This window comes from Oryctolagus cuniculus, chromosome 18 (assembly GCF_964237555.1).
Source record: "Oryctolagus cuniculus chromosome 18, mOryCun1.1, whole genome shotgun sequence".
In the NCBI taxonomy this organism is placed as follows: Eukaryota; Metazoa; Chordata; class Mammalia; order Lagomorpha; family Leporidae; genus Oryctolagus; species Oryctolagus cuniculus.
In genome coordinates, this window is record NC_091449.1 from 61,008,453 (window position 1) to 61,021,870 (window position 13,418).

At 44.9% G+C, this 13,418-nt stretch overlaps 1 protein-coding gene across 4 annotated transcripts in view; it reads left to right on the top strand.

Annotated features, from left to right (window-relative positions):
• WWOX (WW domain containing oxidoreductase) overlaps positions 1-13,418 on the top strand; it is a 1,022,922-nt gene that overhangs the window by 559,501 nt on the left and 450,003 nt on the right. For 2 of the 4 annotated variants that reach the window (XM_051847312.2, XM_070062787.1), the window contains one exon: positions 1-13,418. This exon is cut by the window's left edge and continues 43,871 nt beyond it; it is cut by the window's right edge and continues 16,204 nt beyond it. The exons of the other annotated variants lie outside the window; for them this stretch is intronic. The gene's annotated coding sequence lies outside the window, so the exon portion shown is untranslated. 4 annotated transcript variants of the gene reach the window in all.

Here is a 13,418-nt window from a genome sequence, read left to right on the forward strand (position 1 = left end):
TCTAGGTCCAGCTTGGGGCTCAGGATTCTGCTTTTCTACGAAGCTCCCAGGTTTCACAGATGCTTCTCAGGCGTGCTTGGGGCAGTCCTCTGTTGAAGCTCCAATTCCTTCAGTTATGAGCATTTGTGCTGCATACCCAGAGTTATTGTGAGGTTTGAGAAGCCAAGTATGCGAAGTTACAGCCAGTGACACTGCAGGTACTCAGCAAGTAGCATTTTCTCTTATTATTTTTTATTGTTTTCACACCCACCGATCATGATCAACTAAACATGCTTGATATTTTTCATGTGGACCTGATCTACTATGGCATCATCTACCATGAAATAACTATTTTGGCTTGAAAGTAGCAAAGAGCTTTGGGACTTAAAGTCATTCTGGTCTGGCGAGGATGAATATATCTCCATGTGTACTAGGGATGGCTCTCTATTCAGTCGTATCAGTCAACTTTCATCACCATAATAAGAGACTTGAGGTCGCCTAACTTTATAAAGAAAAGAGAATTGTGTAGGTCACTGTTCCAAGATTGGGGAGACCCACAATGGTTCAGTCTCTGATGGTTTTCTTGCTGGCAGAGTGCCAAGGTGGTGCAGACTCTCTCATGGCAAAGGGCAGGGAGTGCGCAGGTCTCTCTGTCCCTGATAAACCCAACAGGATTGTTTCAGAGGGCTCCACTCGAACAATCTCATCACTTCCCTAAGTCCCTACCTCTAGATACCACAGTTGGGTGAAGTTTTCATCCTCTCGGTACCAGTAGGTTAAGATTTTGAGGGGACCAAATTGCATGAGTTTCAGAGTCGAATCACATTCACACTGTATTGTTGGATAATTTGGAAGCCATCCTGCTTGCATCACCCATTCGTCCACAGCCTGGGATGAAAGATAGTGCCTTAATGTTTACTAGGAAAAGAACAGGTGTTTAAATGTACCTGATACCTTTGCCCAAGGCAAAGTCGTCATTTGTCAGACATGTGCTTTTGAGATTGAGCATCAACTTGAAGGGATAGAAACCTTCCGCGAGTGATGATTCTGTGAGGATGATGTTTCTGTCCTAGAGTTAGAATTCTTAGCAAACAGATCTTTAGGGTGATCTGATAGATAACTTTTAGTGGGGTAGGAAAATTAAGTCATTGGAAATCTGAGGTCCAAGTCTAGATGCCACCATCTTTTGTTCCATGCCTAGGTCATCCTACATTCCGTCTCCAGTTTCTATACTCTCAGCTGAGGACCAAGTGCCAAGCAGTACTTGCTCTCATTTTTTTAAAACCTTTGACAAGCCACAGTCTTCAAGGCTTTAAGTGAGCTTTGATGTTAAATATACAATGACAGTGATGAGATGTGAGGAGCCTTGGAGTGTTTAATAATTGGGCTCCTTTGGTTTCAAGGAACAGTCATACTTGGGCCACCTCTTCTTAAAAAATGTTACTTGTAGGAGAAAAGGTTGGCAAGCTCAGGCAGTGAGGCAGTTTCAGGTGCCTGTCTGCCAAGATTCCCTCTTGTACCACTGATAGGTTCTTTCTCTCACTGGCATCTTTTGCCATTGCCAGATTTATCCACTGTTCCCTCTCAGTTTTGGGTCCTCTGTGCTCATGACATCCTCATGGTGTCTTTTCACCCATCAGCTATCCTGGCTTCAACAGAATTTGAGTCTGTTTTTCAGGGGAAATATCACATGGGGATCTTTTCCATTGGTAAATTACAAACCAGATGAGAATTAACTTTCCTTGGCTCAGGTGTAAAGATGTTTGTTTAGCTATGCTCAGAATGGAAAAGGGAGCTGTGTCATGTGATACAAAACAAGCCCACCTAAGTGGGAATGCCCACGGACCACAGGAGCTTTGCTTCAGAGAGCATGTGAGTGGGCAGTGGTAGCTGGTTTTGCAGTCCTGGGCTATTGGAATTGGAATGACAACTGTAGCATGTTGAGTCAGATCAGGTCCAGGATCTCTCTCCACTCCATCCATGTGCAGTTGCCTGCAATTTATTAAAGGATCTTAACATGATGCAAGCAGCTCAGGTGGCTTTTCCCAGCCACAGTGTGCCTTGAGTTGGAGAAGCCCCGTGGGGCCTCTCCAAATCCTTCCTGCTAAAGGCTGGCAAGAGTTCTCTCCTAAGTAGCTGGCATTGAGGGGATGGGGGAACCAGTTGCTGTCTGAGATTAATCTCAATTCTAGCTGGTTTGGACTATAAATGTAACAGGCCACATTATGTTGAACTGTAAGAGGTGTCATGGTTGTCACCTATGCACTTATCTTTGTTTGCACATAGGTTATAGCAGGGGCAGTTATATCTTCAAGAAACAAGGAGACAGGAAGCAAACTGACAGTTCACTCCTCTCACAGCTGGAACATAGAGATCCATCGTGTGAACCAGAAACCTGGCAGTACATTACATGTTAAGCCAATGTCTGCAGAGACACATCCTGGGCCTCCTTTGAGAGTGTTCTTTAGATTTTTATTTGGGGCATCCTTTGACACCAGTCTGCGGAGGGGACTTTTTTCTCCTTGGTGACTGTTGGAACATGGTCCACCCCCTGAGATATTGCTGTAGAGCCCGCTGGGGAGTCCACTCCTCCCTGCAGCAGGATGACGGGTCAGAGTTTCCATTCTCATTTTATGACCCTGGGAGGGATGAGAGAGATCTATGAGGTCATCTTGTGTGTCCTCTGCCAGGGTAGGATTGTTCTCTAATGGTGTAGTCAAGCATTTGCTCCATCTCATTTCAAATGACTCAAGTGATGAGGCCCTGGGACCTCCCTTGGGAAGCTGTTCTGCAGTCTGATAACTCTCGCTGTATGAATTTTTTTGTATGTGTCTAATATTCAGAGTCCAGCATGACAAGACTATAAAGACAAAGTCTCTTTAAGGTAGTTCTTCACCCAGGAATGTTCTCATAATCGCCACTTTTGTTATAAATCTTCATCCAGCATGGCAGTTAAGTGCAAGTTACAAGTAGACCAAGGGACTATTTAGCCTAAAATGCAAGAATAGCCCCTCAAATGAGAATTAATGCTGAAAATCTATACAGCGCACCAGCGGTATGTGCACACAGTGACTGTTCTGTGTGTGCTATTTCACAGAGCCTTATGAGCTTAGCTTATGAGATGCTGAATACAAAAGCAGAGAGCTTCTGCTGTTGAATGCTTAGGAAGGAAATCGTATCTTTCCTCTTGGAAACTGCTCTGAAAATTGCACCTCATCCTCCTTGCCAAGGAATGAGGTCTTAGCCTTGCATTTCTTCCACGCTGGATCTGTCTGTAATCTTGCTCTCTATTGAGAGCCTGGTAGGAGGCTAATTATTACTGAAGGGAAGAAAGAAACAAAATTAAAAAAAAAAAAAAAGCAAGAGACAAGGAGGAAGGGCAGAGAATAAAAGAAATAAAAAATGGAAATGCAAGTAAAACAAAAGGGAGGAAAGGAAGAAATAAAGGGAGTGAGATGAAGAAGGGAAAGAAAAGAGACTGGAAGATCCCAGAGACCCTGGAATCTACAGACTGGGGAAGACATTCACACCAGAAGTGCCCCTAGAAGTTTTTCACCTTCTGGATTCTTCCTTTGCTGCAGCAATCTGATTCTCAAAGTGCAGCTCCCACTCCAGCAACCTCAGTGTCACCTGGGAATTTTGTTAAAAAAGCAGATTCTCTGATTCCACATCCTGAAGTGGAAATCCTGAGGCTGGGATACAGCCATTTGTGTTGCCCAGGCCCTCCCGTGGATTGTGGTGCACACACAAGCTTGAGAATGGCTGCTGCATGTTTTTTTGTAGCTTCACACAGTCTGCAGAAGGAGCCCTGCGTTTGACATGGGTGTTACCAGGGGACACAGCTGCCCGTTAGCTCTGTGTCTAAAAGAGACAGAGGTTGATGGGCAGATACTATTTACTCTGGCCAGAAGACAGGCTTCATGTCTGAAACTCACCCAGGAAGGCAAAATCCTCTTTTTCATATAGCACTTTTCTCCTGGCTGCGTCTGACTTGACGTGGTGATAATGCACAGGCACCGTATCTAAGCAGCAGCGGCCTGAACTGTGCAAGTGAAGTGGAGCATCAGGATGTATAGATCTCAGTCCTTATGTTTCCCCAGTTGACACCTCATGGCCAACGAGAGAATAGGACTCATTAAGGAGTTTATTTTCATCTTTATTTTGTCATTTAAAACACACTTTTCCAATGAGAGTACTGACGATATGAAAGGTTATCCATTGAATAGCCATCCAAATTAGCACTGTTTCATTTACATCCCATTCCCACAGTTCTCTTGTCTTAACTCACGATATAACAATAAATCCAAGTTTCTCTAAGTAGATATTGGAAGTATGAACCCAACATTCCTGTGATACAATTTTTTCCTGTGATACAATTATACCTTAAAAATCAAAGTCCTCGTATCTCACAGGTCATTTCTTAGGTTAAAGGAGTGCACTTATGAAAGGAGGAGGATGGAAAACATGAAAGTCCCCCTTCATTTTCAACATGGACTCCAGTTGTCTTAAGGATCTGTTCTATTGCATGCTGATAAATATTTATCACGGTTAAGTGAACAATCATTTGGAGACAGATACCATTTTATGATGCAGCTTCTCAGGGTCCTAATTGTGACTGTGCCTTGTCATTTTGTGTTTTATCGGAACATGCAAACATACACTTCATGAGGTTGGGTAATGAAGAGAGAGACCCCAGTAAACATCTTTGCTGAGAGTGAAGGAAATCTGTAGCTCAGCATGCCCAGTGAGCACAGCCTCTGTACACAACACAGGGCAAGTGGTTCATCGCTCAGTTAGACCTAACTGGCTTCATTTTTAGGCATTATGTTATTCTAAATTAACACTATATTTCATATTCTGCAGGTCTGACTATTAACCAGATTTTGGAACCTTCAGGGTTTATTATTTAGTAATCCCTGAAGCTCTCAAGTAGGCATTTTTAAACTCATGTATTAGAATAGATTAAAAATCAGCTGGAAAGGCATGTTAAATATTCTACTTTTTTGGTGCTAATTATGCTAGAAGAAAAAAACAAAATGCAAGTGAGGTCAGTTCTGGGATGGTACAAATGAACCTGCTACCTGGACTGCTGTTCTTTGTCATGGAAATCGGGGTTATTTAAATTAGAGAAAAAATTTGGAAATCTCTGGAGAATGTCACACATTCATGCACTTGGACTAGGAATTGTTATTTTTTCTTTATATTTTAAAGTTGTGTGCAATAGGAATATATGTTGAAAGTAAACAAGAAAAAAATTTATGAAACTTCCACAGGCAAAGGTGACAAGACATACAAATACTTTGAAAATGGTGATGAGTTAAGCCCTAGAAAACATGGCTGTGTTTCTGTTGCACCCTTTTCATTATTAGTTATTAGTCAGAAATGGGGTACTTTTCAAAGCATCCTAATTCACAGAGATCACTCGCAATCAGTCAGTCGTCATGTCAGTTTCTCCAGGTGTTTTAGAGCAGGACTCTCGGGCTCCCCACTTAACAACTCACTTCCTTTCTTTTCCCTTTTCCTGCCTCTCTTGCATATGAAATCACTGTATCTGGAGAACGGGGAATCTGCCCCACAGCGAGTACTTTGCCCCTCCTGTGTGCCATCTGCGCAGCTGTCCTTCCTGTGTTGCTTGCGTCCTGCACTCCTCCCTCTGGCTGCTGCTGCTTAACCAGGGATGATTTTGCCGCCATAGGATATTTGACAGAATCTGGTGGCATTTTGGTTGTCAGACCTTGAGGGAGTGACAAAGAGTGAGGTGGGGCAACTGGCATCTGGTGGGTAGATACCAAGGATGCCACTGCAAGTCCTACACCCCCCAGCACGCACGCGTATACACACACATACACACTCCACTACCACCACCAAAGAATCCTCCAGCCCCAAACGTCAGTAGTGCCCTGTAGAGAAACCTGGTTCAGGCCACAGCTGACCATTGGAAAGTTACCCCACTGTGTTTAGCACACACTGCAAACCATCTGCTTGCCTTGCATTTCTGTTTGCCGATTCCTGCACACGGCCTCTAAAGCGCTTGAGCATCATGTCTCTTTGAGAAGTCTTTGCTAAGTGCCAGAGTATCCTCTGGCTTCTTCTGCCCTCCCTTCTCTCCCTGACCAAGTCTGTGTCCTTGACCAAACTTTAGTTAGGCCCCTTTGAGGCCCCTTCTCAGTTAGGCTTTGACCTTGGAGCCCTGTCCTTGCTGCATTTTCATAGCCGGGTCTTAGCAAGATTCCTGCTAAGCCACTTTGGAGAGAATCCCCTACCATTTATGTGTGCTCATCCTGGCCTTCTTTGAGCAAGCATCCCATTACATTAGTCAAGATTGAGTCCCCTGCCCTTGGTATTTCCTCTTCATAACTCCTTTTGCTATACCTTCACCCCCATTCTGCTCCTTGGTTGTAAATTCTCAGCCATCTTTACTATATTCAGAGCTGAGCCCTGTTTTTCTCTCCCATTGCTATAACCTTGACCCTATTGCAAAAGTCCTGAATAAGGCCTTCTTCTCTAAATCTTTGTCACTACATTGCCAGCTCTTGAAGGGTCAGGATCCTGTGTTGTCTGAAGCAAGATATACAGTGTGCATGGTGGTCACAGAAGAAATGTTTGTTGAATGAATATTTAAAAGCATTCAGCAGACACAGGATGCATACCTGAATGTATTCATAGCCTCAAATTCAAAAGGATACTCCTGGCCCGGTTTTTCGTGTTCTCCCTTCCTGTAGGCATTTTCCAGTTTCAACCGAGATGCATGTATGAATAAACTTCTACCATCGCATCTCTGAATTATTTAAGCAGTGCCCGTGGTTCTGCATAAACTGTACAGTAGAATGTATTGCGTATGTGTATATTTCAAGAGCACCCGTCAGCCTACTGAGGATAGCTTGACATTATCTCTTAGCGCCGCATCAATACTTGGGGATTTTCAAATACTGCAGGTAGCTGAAGCCTTTGTGTTGAGGTTTCTGTCGGCACTGTGTGTAAAACCAGGCCTCAATCTATATGTCCAACGCCATGCCTAGACCCTCTTTGATAATCCCCGCTAAGCAGACACACTCAATACAACTTCACTAATGGGTTCTGACTTTATAAAATGTACTAATGACTTCTTTTTGAAAGTAGGAGTGCTTTGAATACAAGTCTTTATTGCTTTAGAAGTTCATAAAAGCAAAAGCATCCTGTTTTCCCTGGTGTTGGTTCAACAGGGGAGTGGACAGCCACCAGAGGCCTCGTTTCTGGCTGTGCTTCCGTTGTCTGTGATTGCACAGTTCCAGCTGCCTCATGGGCAGGAGCTGTGTCCGGTTGTCAGTCCTGTCCACCTCATTTTGGTGAACGCTTAACTTGCAAACAGCTTACAATCATTTCCTTTTCAAAAGAGCTTCCCCAAAGCAAAGATGCCAAAGAAAAACCATTACACAGACCTATGGGGTGCTTGAAGAAGCATCATCTTCTCACTTCATCCTCACAGCAACCCCATGAGAGAGAGCTACTGTTAACTCCCAGTTTATAAATAAGGAAACTCGGTGCTGGGAAGATGGTGTCATCAAACTGGAACCCTAGCCTGTCTCATTCCACATGATCCATTTCTCTCAGTCATAATAGAGAATGGAAGGGTAGCAATGACTTTTGTCTTCCAAGAAACCTGAAGAAATGGTGGCTTTCGTACCAGTTTCCCAAGATGTAGCCGTCTCCTTAGGTGGACGTTGCCCTTAAGGACATGAGTCTGCAGCTAGTGTCTAGGCAGCACCATAGAACCATGCGCACTGCGAAGTGTCCTGCACCTGGCTGACATCTGTTCACTGAGGACGCCTGGTTTCGTATGGTGAGACATCTAATGAACTCTTAGGGTTAACACCTGTAGCTTTATCGGCCTTCCTGTCCAGCTGCAAGAGCCGCATGCCTAAATTCCTCATCCCCTTGCTCATAAAACTTAGAATTGAGGAAACAGTGAGTTGAAGAACTAAGGGCACCAGCAGAATCCCGTAAATTGATGATTTATTATCCCTGCAAAACTGGAAGGTAATCTTAATTTCACGGTTCTCAAACTGGGGCCTGAGTATGTCCAGTTTTCCCGGGTAGGGCACCAGTGCTAGAGTTCATTAGAAGTCATAGGAAATGGAGGCACATTTTCTCCAAGAGTCAGCTTGTGTAGTGGATAAACCATGTTTATAGTAAAAACAAAGACAAATAGTACATGGCAGAAGGCATCCTTTGTATGACGTTTTAAAGAGTGAATGTGAGTGTTGAAACTCCCATGCACCTCTGGGGATGCCCTTTGCCATGAGCGATGCATCCATGGAAGGGTTTGAAAGCCTAGCCACATGGACATCATCTGGCTGGTTTTTATTTGCCTTTCAGAGCTTGCCAGCAACCTTTCAGGTATCTCCCCTCTGAAGGTCTAGCAAGACACGTGTTAGTATCGGTTGTTCTGTTGCACATAATGTGCATGTTAAAGAGCAGTTATTTGTCCCCCTCATGGGTTGACCACTCACATATTAACTGCCTTTCTGGCATTGTGGCTGGGCGTTGTTGGCTGCACAAAGAGCCCACTCCTTACATCACTACACATATGCACACACACATGCACACACACTCACATCTCTATACTGCAGGGTGTACCTCTGTGTTTCAGTAAAATTGCCCTGTGTTTCCTTTCTCACACTACACAGATAGGCTACCTGCACTGTTAGCCTCTATGTATCACTCTTGTGATCCCAGTTTTTCAGCTTTTCTTTTTCAAACGATCCCCAACTATGGTGACACATATGCACTATGGCAGAAATACACCTCTTTGTTTGAAGTGTACATGGAACTTTATAGTCGTAGAACAGCGCTGCAGGTTGTGGGCAGTGCTCTGGGGTAAAGTGGAGGTGATGTGCTCTCCCAGGAGACACTTGGCAGGGCCTGGAGATGTTTTTGGTTGTCACAGAAATGACAGGGCAGGAGTAGGAGGCTCCCACTGACCACCTAATGGGCAGGGGAGCAGGGGTGCTGCTAAATATCCTACATGCACAGGACAGGCCCACAACTGGGGGTTGTCCAGCCCTGAATACCAGCAGCACCAAGGTTGAGCAAAGCTCATCCAAGGCAATATGTGATTTCATCTTTCTCTTCACTACTGCGAATCACTAGTCAAGCTGTGTATACCGCCTCCTTCCACTCCAAAGTTCCGGTTTAAGGTACTCAAAGCTAAATCATGTGATATTAGATGAGTCAGTAGTGCTCACTGATCAGAGAATTTACTCTTCCCAGCTGGCAGGGAGGCAATCTTCCATAAAAGCATCAAGATTTAGGGATGGTTTAGAAACAGGAAGGTCATGGGTTAGGACTGGGTTCAGAGGGATCCCCTAGAGACCTGTAGAGAGTGCAGTCCCGTACACAAGCAGCCACTGTAGTCTCTCATGCTTCTGCAAACCACTCTACAAAAAGAGCCACACTCTTAGAAGGCCTTGTCCTTCCTTCCCTCAAAGAATACCCATGACTTGGCCAAGGCAGAGGAGCCTTCCCTGAGAAATATTAGCACGTCATTCTTGCTTTCTGATCCTTTGCTCCTATATCTATCTGAAACTCAGTGCAAACTCATAAATTCCACTTTGCTTCTGGTAGCAGCCTGCATGGTGTGTATATTGAGCATTAGAAAAACAGTAAATCCAGCCCATTTATTCACATTACCCAGCCAAGGCATCCTGCATGCCCATGTAAGTACTGGAAATTACTGACATGGCCTTCTGGACCATGAAAAGCTGGAAGCATATGGCAGAATTCGTTTGTGAACAGATTGCTTTTTCTCATCAGAACGCTTTATTAGAATATCAACTATTATAGCTTACTGAAGGTACTCTGTGTGCTCTTGATTTAAGCTCGGAGTCACCTACCGCAGTGTCACTGTGTTCTGTGGATCTTCACACCTGCTTCTTACATTTCTAAATGGCCTGCTTAAACCTTGGGGTGGGTCCTTCCGTTTCCCATAAATTAGTAACACATCTATGAGTGCTTCCCAACCACTGTGAGAAGCCCCAGTCTATTGCAACCCCTGGACTGTAAAAACAGGGGCGAGATAAAGCAGGCTTCTTCCTCCAAATGCTCTTCCAATAGGAAGTGAAATATTATTAATCTAGACTGCCTGCTACTTTGACTTCCCTTTTTGCTGCTCATGGGATTACAGGCACAAAGGTTTCATAAATTTCAAATGAAATACGAGCATTTGTTGTCAAAATACTGCTAAACTACAAAGCCCCGCTAGGCTTGCTTCCACTTTATCGTCATTATGTTGCTATAGCAGTGTTTGTGTCCACAGGTGTCCCCTGGTCTAGGTTCTGGGGAGCAAAGCCTTCCCCTCTCCCTTCTCGAACTGCTTTCAATTCTGTCTTGTGCCTCTCCCCCACTCTGTAAGCAGGAGACACAAAGTCGGAGTGTCAGTGAGTGGGTTTTCTCTACCTTGCCTATGTGCCATTGTCTCTACGCTATGACGAGGGGACGCTTGGATGCCCTTGTGTTGGCACAGAGTAGTTTCTCTTTCATTATGGAGCTAGGTCACAGGAGTTTAGCTGACTTCATCAGATAGTAACATGCAGATCCCACCTGCGAGGCTGTGGCCTGCCAAGGAGGGTTCGGGGGCCAGGATCAGAGACAGCAGAGCCTAGCTGGAAAAGCAGTCTTTGTGGAAAGCAGCCAAGGTCACAGCTGGAAAGAAAACAGGGTGTTCCAAGTTGGGGGCAGTGCACAAATGGATCAAGGGAATGAGGCACAAAGTTGTCAGAAGGAGAAGCAAGAGCCAGGAGGAATGAATCTATGACAAAAACATACAGCAGAGTCAAATAAAGTGACATAAACGGTCCATTGAGCCTTAAGCTATGTCAAACTTTTTTTTAATTATTTGAATAACAGAGAAAGAAAGAGACAGATTTCCCATCTTCTGGTTCACTTCCCAAATGCCTGCAATAGCAAGATCTGGAGCAGGCCAAAGCCTGGAGCCCAGAACTCAGACCAGGTCTCCCACTTGGGTGGCAGGGACGGAAGTACTTGAGCTGTCTTCTGCTGCCTTCCAGGGCACCCATTAGCAAGAAGCTAGAATCAGAAGCAGAGTTGGCACTTGAACCCAGACACTCGATTATGGGAGCCAGGCAATTCTAAGCAGTGTCCTCACCACTAGACCAAACACCCACGTGGCAAACATTTTAAATGTTAGTGACCTCCCCCATCCCAAGCATACATCAGGTGTACTGTAGAAGGGCAGGTGTGATACTGCTGAGCTGAGACCCAGCACTGGCAGCATCCACTTCACCTGGTAACTCACTGGACAGAGATTCTTGGATGCACTTCCAGACTTCTGAGTCAAACTCTGGGGTGGAGCCTGCCATGCATCAAGAGTCCTCCCCGTGATTCCCATGCGGAGTCACATTTGAGGTGCAGCAGGAGAGGCGGAGACTGGTGGAGAGGACCCTGGGAGTGGGCAGCAGAAATATAGTACTCCCCTACTCCCCCCCACAGGCTGCCTTCCCCTGCGAGAGCCCCTTCAAAACCTCTCTTCCTGGTAGCTTCCCCCCACAAAACTGCCCTGGAGTTTTCTAGAACCAATACTAGTCATGGTGACAGTTGCCAAGGTCCACGCTGCTCTTTCTGTGGGCTGAACAGCCTCAGATACTGTACTTTTTTTTTTTTTAATGTTTATTTATTTATTTGAAAGGCAGATTTAGAGGGAGAGAGAGGAGAGAGAGAAAAGGAAAAAAAAAAAAAAAGCTTCCAACCTCTGTTTCACCCCCCATATGGCTACAATAGCCAGGGCTGGGCCAGGCCAAAGGCAGGAGTGCCATCCGGTCTCCCAAGTGGGTGTAGGGGCCCAAGTGCCTGGGCCGTCTTCCACTAGCAGAAGCAGGGAACCGGATAGCAAGTGGAGCAGCTGAAACCTGAACCTGCACTCCTATAGGAGGTTGACATTGCAGGCAGAGGCTTTACCCCCTGTGCCACAGTGCTAGCAGCAGACACTGTCAGTTTTCATGCTGACAGTAACCTATTAGGTTATTAGGAGGTATTACTATTAACCCCGGCCTACAGTTGAGAGATCTGAGAGGTTTAGTCATTTGCCCAAGGTCATGCTACTGATTAAAACCCCAGATTTTCCTCATTTCAAAGCTCATGTTAACCACTGAGTTGCTACATAAAAGATGGTGTGTTTGAAAGGGATTTACGAATGATAAATGCTACATAAAATAAGTTACAGTGGCATCATCATCTTCATCATCATCGTCATTTTATATGTTTTTATATATATTTAAATTAATTCTCGCATCAACATCTTGATGTTTCCCTTATAAGGGATCCTTTAGCCTACCATGGTTCCCTTTATCAAATGCATTGGCAGTGTGGATTGGGTAAATGCCAGCGTTTGGGTGTGGGGCTGGGCACTTGCTTTCCCCAGGATCTCCCACTGCCCTGTGACCCACGAAGGACGCAAGTGAGGGAAACAAGGTGAGCGATGGCGGGTAGCTGGGCTCTGCTTAGGTCTTCGGTCTTTGTGGGCAGAGACAAGAGTGTGTCACGAGGTTTAGCGAGTATTGGGTATTTTTTTTTTTATTTCATTTCATTTACACCAGAAATTTCAAACCTTAGCAGTTCTTTAAGCTTTAAGTTCAGTTTACAATTCATATTACTTTGTTTACAAACCTAACACATTTCAGCAGCATTTTTCAGGAGCTCTGGAATACTGTTTCATCTATATGTTTAGATGTAGACATTAAATATATTCAGCTACATCTGTAAGTTCAATATTTTGATTTCCTGTTAAAATTCTTTTACTGACAAACTTATTATGTACACATATGTGATTTCTAATATGATGACCCTCATGTTTTCTTAATGTTATGGAACATTTATAAATCTAATAGCATGTCAGCTTACAATCACAGTTCTGTAGTTATTACCATTTAGACACAGAAAATGGAAACCGCAGGGTGGTTGCTTGGCGTAGTGGTTGTCATGCCTCTTGGGATGCCCCAATCTGTCCCAGAATTCCAGCTCTGCTTCTGACTCCAGCTTTCTGTCACAGTGCACCCTGGGATGCTGCAGGTGAGGGCTCACACCACCCACCTGCAAGGCCTGGCTGGGTTCCAGGCTCACGGCTTTGGCCTGCCCCAGCGCCAGCTGAAGGAGGTGGTGATAAAGTGGAAACAGTGCCCCCTACCTTGGTGGCTGATGATCTGCATGCAGCGAGGTGGGGGTCAGCAGGGTTTGCTCATTTGCAGCACTTTGCAAGGCTCTGCCAGTTAACACAGCATCCACCTCCCTCACCCTCTCGTTGACCGCATTTTCACATTACTTGGTTCTACTTTTTACCCAATGAATGTGCACGCCGTGAAGCGCCAGCAAGAATTACAGCTTCTGTAAGTACTATGTGGTGGCCCACTGTTACTCAGTACTTCATTAGACGTTGGTGGGTTGATGGG